The sequence below is a fragment of the Eupeodes corollae genome, chromosome 2 (genome assembly GCF_945859685.1).
Source record: "Eupeodes corollae chromosome 2, idEupCoro1.1, whole genome shotgun sequence".
In the NCBI taxonomy this organism is placed as follows: domain Eukaryota; kingdom Metazoa; phylum Arthropoda; class Insecta; order Diptera; family Syrphidae; genus Eupeodes; species Eupeodes corollae.
In genome coordinates, this window is record NC_079148.1 from 52,146,930 (window position 1) to 52,156,560 (window position 9,631).

A 9,631-nucleotide genomic window follows, 5' to 3' on the forward strand; every position below is an offset into this window, starting at 1 on the left:
AAAATTATTCAAATCATCGCATCGCGTCCCGCAGTCTGTTTCGATATTGTTAGAAAATAAGTACATTTGTAATATCAGTTAGTTGCAGGTTTATGTAAATGGTTACTCAAATAGGTAAGTAACTTTGTTTAGCTTTAAAAAAAATTAAAAAATATGTTTGAAATTTAAATAATTATTGAAACCTTAAATACGTGATAAATTTTGTATATAAAATAAGAAATCTAAAGAGATTTTATAAATATCGGATGTGAAAGGGTGTTGTTTGAGTGAGCTCTCCATGCTGTTAAAACTATAAATTTGATTTTAAAAGTTGGTTAAAATATTTGATAACTCTTGAGATCCAAAAATGGCATAGTAAAATAGAAGAAACAAGAGTTTGTCTCTGGATTTGTCTTGCCTAACAGCTTATAGGTTTTCGTGTTGGGTTAAAAAAAGTGTTTAGTTGAATTATTCTTAAAAATTTTAAAATTACCAAAAATATTTTTCATATAAAGGATGAGTTTAGTTTGAAAATCTGGTTTTGTTAAATAGATTTTTAGTCGGAAACAAATTTTTAACAATTTTAATAGCATTTCTTAAATTTTTACAAATTGGATGAATGAAATTAGTTTAAGAGATATCAAAAACCGAACATCAATTTTTAGCAAATTTGCGTACTTTTTTTTATAGGTAGGTAGAAATGGCGATCTCAAGGCAACCTAGCCTGCGATCCAATTAGCTCTGTAGTGCGCCGTTTTGATACCAAAATCTCGTTTGACCTTTGATTGAAAGGGATAGATTGATAGAGAAGCTTCATAGCGATTATGTTAGAGCCATTTAGCCGTATTGAGAAAAAAGATTAGGTCTCTAATCTTAGTCTCAGATAGCTCATCAAGTTGGTGAAAGAATGCTTTTCCAAAGTATTTCATTCTAGTGTTTGCCAAAGCAGGACATTTGCAGAGGAAATGGATTATCGTTTCACTTTCGCTTTGGTCACTACAACTACGGTAAAAGGTGTTGCAATAGATACCCAACTTCTCCGCATGAACTCCTATAGGCCAATGTCCGGTACAAACCGCAACAATCCTGGCTATGTCTTGCCTTGGCCTGCATATAAGATCTTTTGTACGGGTTTTATTATAGGTGGGCCATTTCTTCCTAGACATAATGTAGTTGGGTAAATTGAATGTTAACCATTTCAGCAAGTAAGCTATGAAGGGCCGATTCTTCCCTGGCTAGCTCGTCAGCCCGTTCATTTCCCACTATGGCCCGGAACCCAGATCAGGGTGACACCGAGGTTAATATTCAGGCTCGCAAGCTCATCTTGACATTGCTGGACCAATTTAGATGAGGATATGGCCGATTTAATGGCTTTGACAGCTGCTTGACTGTCTGTAAAGATAGCCACATTTCGGTTTTGGTTTGGGTTTTGTTTAACCCTAGAAAGATAATCTACGTCTGCGGGACGTATGGGGCGGGGAAAAATTGTTATATCTTTTCAATTATAAGCCGTATTACATTAGTTTTTTATATTTGCTCGGGACTAGGTCAGAGCTTGCATGGTGCATCTTAAAATTCTAGCTGAAGATGCATTAGGGTCAGTAATGACTATGTTATACGTCTGGGACACGTATGATTATCTTTTATGAAACTTTTGTGCACTGAACAAAAGTATATGGGTAAAAAACTTTTTTTCTCAAAAATTACTAAAACTATTTTTTATAGTTAGCTTACCCCTCAATGAACTAATTTACCAAATATTAAGACTCAAAGTCAACTCAAAGGTTGCTTTAAAAAATAAAGAATTTTGTTCGTTCTGTTTTCAAAGGTGGTTCAGATTTTTTATTAATTTTGCTCAAATTTTACTTTTTTTGTACTTAATTATTGATTCATTTTACTTAAAATAACCCAAATAAAATGAATTAAAATACAAAATAATGATGAAAAATCAATTGTCATCTTTAAACGCGCTTAATAAGTGCCATACGTCTCTAAGACGTATGATTATCTTTCACGCACTAAAAAATATGATTATCTTTCTAGGGTTAAGTATCTTACATACCTCCCTTAATGTTAGCAGTTCAGCCTGAAAAACGCTAGCAAAGTCAGGAAACCTAAAGGATTTAGCTACATTTAGGGACTCAGAAAAGATCCCAGAACCAACTCCGAGCTCCATCTTTGAGCCGTCAGTAAAGATGGTTGTGTCAAAACCTATCGACACGATGTCATCCTCCCAATCTTCTCTGGATGGGAAAATAACCTTAAAACCCTTACTAAGGCTCAAAGTAGGAGTACAGTAGTCAGTGTCTACCGAGATAATATCTGAGGGAATCAATTACGTAGTGTTCCTGTGATCATAAGGTTTTGACAACCAGCTGTTTGATTCCTTCAGCCTAATAGCGCTGCAGGAAACTATGTATTTAATAAAAAAGTTCAATTGGTAGAAGATCCAAAATAACGTTTAAGGCGTCCGTTAGGCAAGTACGCATGGCCCCTGTGGTGCCCACGCAAAGCTGTTCTCTGAACCTTCCTTAGCTTATCAAATTTATAGGCTTTGCTAAGACCAGGCCTCCACACAATCGAACGATATGTTAAGATTGGACGTACTACGGCTGTGTACGTCCATAAAATCATCTTCGACTGAAGTCCCCATATTTTGCCTAAAGTTTTGCTGCAGGCGTAGTAGGCAACACAGAAGATGGTGCTTTCACTGGCTTTGTCCGGTAGTCAAGCTTGCTCTTTTTCTGAGACGTGCAGATCTCTACCTGGGATCTGTTTCGCTTAACGGCCTTTTCTCGGCTTGCCAGAAGAGAGCAGAGGTTGTTGTATTAATCAACAACCTTCTGGTACTTTATTTTATCTTGGGCGTCCTTCTCATGAATCACTCCGGTCTCTTCATTTTTGGCCACTCGAGGATTTCGGTTTTCTATACTTTTTAGGAAGTATAGGAGTGCTATAAATAGCTTTGCCTATACTTCCTGTGGTTTTGGGTTGCTCACAAGTGCTCGAACTACCAGCACTAAATGAGCTCCCCCCAAAGTCTCCTGGCTGGAGGCCACGAGTTCATCCTCGAAGTCTAGTTCGTCCATTTTATAAAAGTTTTTGAATGTTGGTCCCACGAGTAGGTCGGAAAAAAGAGGTCATCCCCGGCAGAGCCGATATACCGGGGTAAGTCAGAAGATAAGATGGACCCTGCCATGGCATCCGAATGGGCTCCTTAGCGACTGGTTTGACCCCAGCCTTTCATTCTTCGGCACTGATTATGTAAGACGCTCACACCACCACGGAAACTAGGGACCCCGTATCTATGGTCAAATTGCATTGCTAATGCTTGCTACTTTTAAGGAGTAGGAAATTTCAGCAATTCAACCTGACTTTAGCTGATCTCCATCTTGACAAAGTGCAAGACAACTGTGGTGATCATTACCGCCCAGCACCCACTGGGAGGGTTTGAAACAAGGATTTTTGCCAGGCACAATTTGTTATAGATTTAATTTGTTTATAAAAAAAGGACTGTTGGATTTTTATAAAAAAAACTTCTAAATATCGAAACCAATATTTTCTGTCAAATAAAAAAAGTTTGAAGACAGTATTTTTAACTTTTGAAAAGCTATTTGACTTACTATCGGTAAGTTTTTACCAAATTTTAGTATTGTTTTTTTTTTGTTAGGTTTTTATTTTTTTGTAAAAAAAAAACTGTATTCGAAATTTCTGACTGCATGAGGAAATAAATTCAAAAATATAAAAGTAGTTTAAAGCCAATATCTCAAAGTTTTGAAAAGATATTTGAGTAGAAAATCAATTTCTACCAACTTTTATTAATTTTTCTAGGTTTTCAATTTTGTAAAAAAACTATCATTTTTTTTTTTTCAAAATTTTTCAGAATATTGAAAACAATATTTCATATAAGCTTAAATTAGTTGAAAACAATAATTATAAAATTGTTTTGGATATAAAATTATTTTGCAGTCGTACAATTTTCGAGATGACACATTTTGTTATGTATTTTGATTTATAAAAAAAAACGTTAATTGGATTTTTTTTACATATTTTTTTTAGTATCACGTTACAATATATTATATAAATTTAATTCAAGTCTCTAGCGTCATTGATTCGTAAGATATTTACCGATAGCCAAAATTTTCACCGTAGTACCCGTGGCATGATGGTTAGTGCGTTGGACGAAAAAGGGAAAGGACAACTTCAACCCGTCAAATCTTCGGTCGATAAGTCTTCTTCCGAGTATCAGCAAAGTTTTCGAAAAGATCATTAATAGGGCTCTGACTAAGTGGGCTGCGGACAACAAAGTAAACAGTTCGGGTTCAAGGCGGGTCATGACACAATTTATGCTGCGTCTAAACTCGTTTCTGAAATCCAATGGAATAAATCAAAACAACAATGCACAGGTGCTGTTCTGGTTGATTTGGAAAAGGCCTTTGACACCGTATGGTTAGAGGGTCTTTACCTAAAAGTGAGCAGGCTTGGCATAAGCAAGCTATTGTTGTATATACTTTATGATATGCTTAACGGTAGAAAGTTTGTTGTCAAAAGTGGCAATTTAACTTCTACCACAACATTCTCAATTAAAAATGGTCTTCAACAGGGAGCGGTGAATTCGCCGATTCTCTTCAGCATTTACACCAGCGCAGCGATCTGATAGGTAGTCTTACAAAGGCAATTGCCTACGCCGACGATCTAATTGCGTACAGAACGGCCCGAAAGGTTGAAGTTATTAGAATTCTCTTGCAGCGTGATTTCGACAAGATTCAGCGATATTGCGACGACTGGAAACTGAAAATAAATGTCCAGAAGTCGGAGACAATTCTGTTCCGGAATCCGTTGGCTAGGGCCACGAGGGATACGTGCAAGAATTGGCGCAAGATGGTCATCGTTGATCTTATTGGGCAGCCATTAGCGAGCAAAAGTGTAGTGAAGTACCTCGGTATCTGGTTAGATCAGTATTTATATTTTGACCGACATATAAACCTTTTCTGACCAAGGCCCGAGGAGCCTTCGCTCTGATGAAACGGCTGTTTTTTAGCAGTCAGCTTGACCCCAGAGTGAAGGTAATATGCTACATGGTCCTCATACGACCGATGATCGTTTATGGTTGTCCTGTGTGGTTCAAGGTGGCCCCTTGACAGATGGAGAAGTTTCGGGTGTTCGAATTGTAGTTTTTACGACGCTGTACCCGCTTATATCGAACAGTCAAATCTTTTTACGTGCATTACTATTCCAACGAGGTTCTATACAACGGGGCTCGAATCATCAAAATTGACAATTTCGTGATAAGACTCGTTCGAGGTCACATTGCAATTTTCGGGGCGCTCTATCCGAACGACGAGTATTTTGAAAGTGGACGCTTGAGCGGCTTCATTCCACCAGAGGCATTCCTCTTTTTAGATAGATGCGGTCTGATACAGGATAGATTGGCAGTTCCGCTAATCTACCACGTCAGACGACGAACCGTGGATAGGTGAATCCTGTACAATCGGGACGTCATGCATAAGGCGGAGCAGAGTTCCTTCGGTTCAGAGGTCTTGGGTTCGATCCGTGACTATGCCATCTGAAGTTTTATTTCACGGGTACTGCGTCTTGCAAGGAATTGAAAAATTCTCCAAGAGTAAGCCGTTCGAACTCGGATTATAACTGTAGGTTCCCTCCATCCCTGACAACAGCACTCGCACACAGGAATGGTTGAGAGTTGTAAGTCACTATGTCTTATGGCATCAGGGATCGAACCAAAGACCTCTGGCATGACAGTCCAACGCACTAACCATCATGTCAAGTGTACTACTTTTTTCGACAATCACTATGGAATAATCAACTGCTTAAATGATACAATTCTGATAATTGACGATTCCACATCACTGTTGAAATTTTTTGCCATAATTCTGACCATTTACGACGCTCGAAAGAGGCTTTAGTTTTTGAGTCAATTGCACCTTGTAAGCGTGTAAATGCAAGTCTGTATGCATAATGATCATAAACGACGAGCGTGAAATGTACAATTGTTGGGCACGACAAGGAGTTGAAGGACGGCTCTTCAGCTACGCAATCGTATAACAATATTTTCTGTAATGTGAGGCGTACGAGCTTGCAATCAAATGTTTGCCACAAATTTAACTACCCTTAAATATCAATGTAAATGTCTTCAATATTTACAAGATTACTAGTGTGGGGACTCTCACAAGGTACAAATTTTTCCAATTGAAACTCTCTTGTATTTGTGCGTTTATCCTTACAAATTTTAAGTCATTACTTGATATTTCCAGACTTTCCTTTGATATTTTAAAATCTCTTGATATTTCAAGACCTTTTTTAATATTCATATTTCAAATTCTATTTTCATATTTCAAGTCTTGCCTGTAATCACCACACCTCCCTTGATATTTCAAGACATTCTCTAATATCCCAAGACCTCCTTTAATATTTTAAGGCATTTTCTGAAAACATAAGATATCCTTTGGAATTTCAAGAACACCCCCGATATCTGCATGCCTTGTTGCTCATTTTGTAATCATTTGTTTCAAAATTACTTTTCTTTCTTTGCTTTTGCATTCTTATTGCCAAGTGGAATCATTGTTGTGTCGTGCAAACGTCGTCGGAATAATTTATAAAATTGGCACACCATCGGATTGGCCCAAACTTGTTTCGGATTAAAATCCAGAACTCTCACACTGTCCAAACTCTTGGCACGACTTAGAGCAACATAAGCCTGTCCGGCTTCGAATACTTTGGATAGAGACATCTCAACACAATCGAGGGTGAGTCCCTGTGACTTGTGAATGGAGAAAGTCCAGGCGAGTTTGAGGGGAATCTGTCGGAGGGTGACATTGTCTCCACTGGCAGTCTTGATCATCCATTTCTCATGCTTGCACACGTATTCTTGGTTGTTCTTGATTTGAACAGTTGGAACGCCCCGTTCGATGCGAACCACAACCCCTCGGGCTCTATTCACCAACCCATTTGCTATGTTGCTGTTCTTCAACAATATAACTTGAGCATTGATCTTCAAATATAACTGCGACGGAGTCTGAACGAGGCTATCGAGCTGCTTTGACATGCTGGCCTCGGCCTTGAACAGGACCTTTTCGCCTTCGATATTTTCCAGCTTCGATTCGTTTATTGAGTTGGCTTCGTTGGTGTGGGAACTCAATTGGGTTGTCAAAATGCCATTGCCTTCGATTTTTTGATTCGACGTGGTCATAAGACGCTTGGTTATGTCCTCATTGATGTGTCCAATGCGCAAATGATTGAGAATTTCCACAAACTCCGGGTCACTTTGACGACGGACTTTCGAAAACACACTCGATGTACTTTTCCCAGGCCGGTGATTGGAAACAAAAGCGCTGGGCATTTGATTCGTCTCGTTTGACAACAGGGGGAAGCTGGAGGAAGTCCCCACAGAGAATCAATTGAATTCCTCCAAAAGGACGGTCATTCTTGCGAACGTGGCGCACTACGGTTTCTATTTTCTCACAGAACAATCCATCCACAATTGATATTTCGTCAATAATCAGTCTCTTGCATTTCCTCCAGTTCGATAAGGACACAGGCCGAGATGCCAATTAAACAAGCTGCCTCACCCGTGGAGGCCGTAGCCACTTACTTCAAAAGGAAACTGTTGCCCGTTCCTGCTGAACCGGTGAAGAATATATTCTTGCCAGCAACGCAGGCTTCCAAGACTTCATCTGCTCCTGGCAGAGTTTAACACTCTCCTCGGCCAGCGGTGAGTGTTGGTAGAGTTTCTTGGCTGCCGGAACGGAATTCTCACCTGAACGGAGCTTATCGAACCTCTGTTTCTTGAAGGCTTTTGGGGAGGGTGTGGTCACAGTAGATTTGGACATACCGGCTGCCTTTCTGGCCATCACCATTTCAGCGGTTGTTACCGGGCTAACTTCCTCAAAAGCACTCGGCTTCCCGGATAAGAGATGGGCTCGTAGTTTGTTCTGCATCGTAGCCTTGTGTAGGTTTTCATTCAGGGATCCATTTAACTTGATGAACACAATTCGTAGGAAGTTCATGAGGAGGTGCATTGGACAGATACATCGAACAATTTTCGGCTTGAAAATTGAAGGCACACTTTACCTCGTCCATGAACTTGCTGTTGCTGAGGGTTGCTGTGCGGTAGACCAATTTTCTTCCTGTTACTCCAACGGAATCAGTCCATTGGATGTTTACCGCACAGGTGAGGACGGCGTCGTTTGAATCCATCTCGAATTTTAATTAAATTTTAATGAAATTGTGATTTTTTCGTGGGCACCTGTTCTATTAATAGGTGGAACAAAGGCAAATGAGGAATCAGAAAAAGAAAAAATGAAATTGAGAATGAAAACGCGCCAAACTCAAACTAAACAAGGTGAACCCTGGACAGATTATATTGTAGCGCTATATCAAGTGTTTACACATAATCATTCTAAAAATTAAGGAATATTATAAACTAAAATAGAATTCATTGAAGATTCTTACCACTTCATCAATGAACGAATAAATTTATACACAACATTTGTGCGTCTGTACATATTCCGTCATTGCTGAAGATTCTTAATTTAGCTTCACTTGAACTGACGTATCGTATCCTCAACTTGACAAATTCTCTGTAAACGAATTCATTAGTCTTAAAAATTATTCTAAATCTGGTATATGGATAATAATTTGTAAAATATGTGCACAAGACTCGATGCTGTGTAATATGCAAAAATCATATAAAGTGATGTGATCGAAGTTGAAAAACGTCTCATTTTTAGAATGGACCACGCCAGCTGAATGCTTCAACACCTGCCATTATTTGTTGCTTCCGTCCATGGAGTTTCATAATTGGCCCTGACACATGACGACGAACTAAGAAACGCATTTATATTTATTTATAAAAGAATATTGCAATGATTCCTAAGTGAGTATATTTTTAAATGTATCGCGTTTTTTTTTTAATTTTCTGAAAATCTATTTGAATTTTATTTTATGCGAGAACTGTTGGGAAGGGTTGTGGTTGAAGGAACTGATTTTTAATTGGGCCTAATTGAACGTAGAAGATGAGTATATATACACATTTATGGAGTCTAGATTTCCATAAAGTATAAAGTTGATTGACTAGTGAGGAGTGCGTTCTCTTGGAACAGTTTTTACCTATTGGTTTTTATTTTAATGTTTTGCATCATTTCACATAAATGCATTAAAAATTAGAGAAAGTAAAGGGTGAATTTTAAAAGCTATAAGACATTTTTTTCAAAAAACACATGAAATTAAAAAAACGAATGAAATCTTTATTTGAATCGATAGTACGGTCCATATAATTTAATATGACGGTTTTACACTAAAATAAAACCGTTATTATTTGCCGACAGAAAACACAGCGTCGCTGTTGAAGAAGCTATTGTGTATTCGCCCTAGGATCTTACGTGTTCAGCCTAAATCTCTAACAAAGTTTCTCGATTTGTCGCCCAGAGGGCAGTTCTGTTGCTGTCAAACACTGCAAGCGCCAACCAGGAGTACAATTCTTCATAGCGTCTTCACCAGTAAGGAACTTACTGCGACGCTGTGTTTTCTGTCGGCAAATAATAACGGTTTTATTTTAGTGTAAAACCGTCATATTATCTGCCTGGTGAAAACACAGCGTCGCTGTTGAAGACGTGTTTGTTATCTGCTGGTG

The 9,631-nt window shown here is 38.5% G+C and overlaps 1 pseudogene; it reads right to left on the bottom strand.

The window, feature by feature from the left end:
- Window positions 1-6,514: 6,514 nt before the first annotated feature.
- On the bottom strand, window positions 6,515-8,196 carry LOC129944912 (ATP-dependent DNA helicase PIF1-like; annotated as a pseudogene).
- Window positions 8,197-9,631: the final 1,435 nt, after the last annotated feature.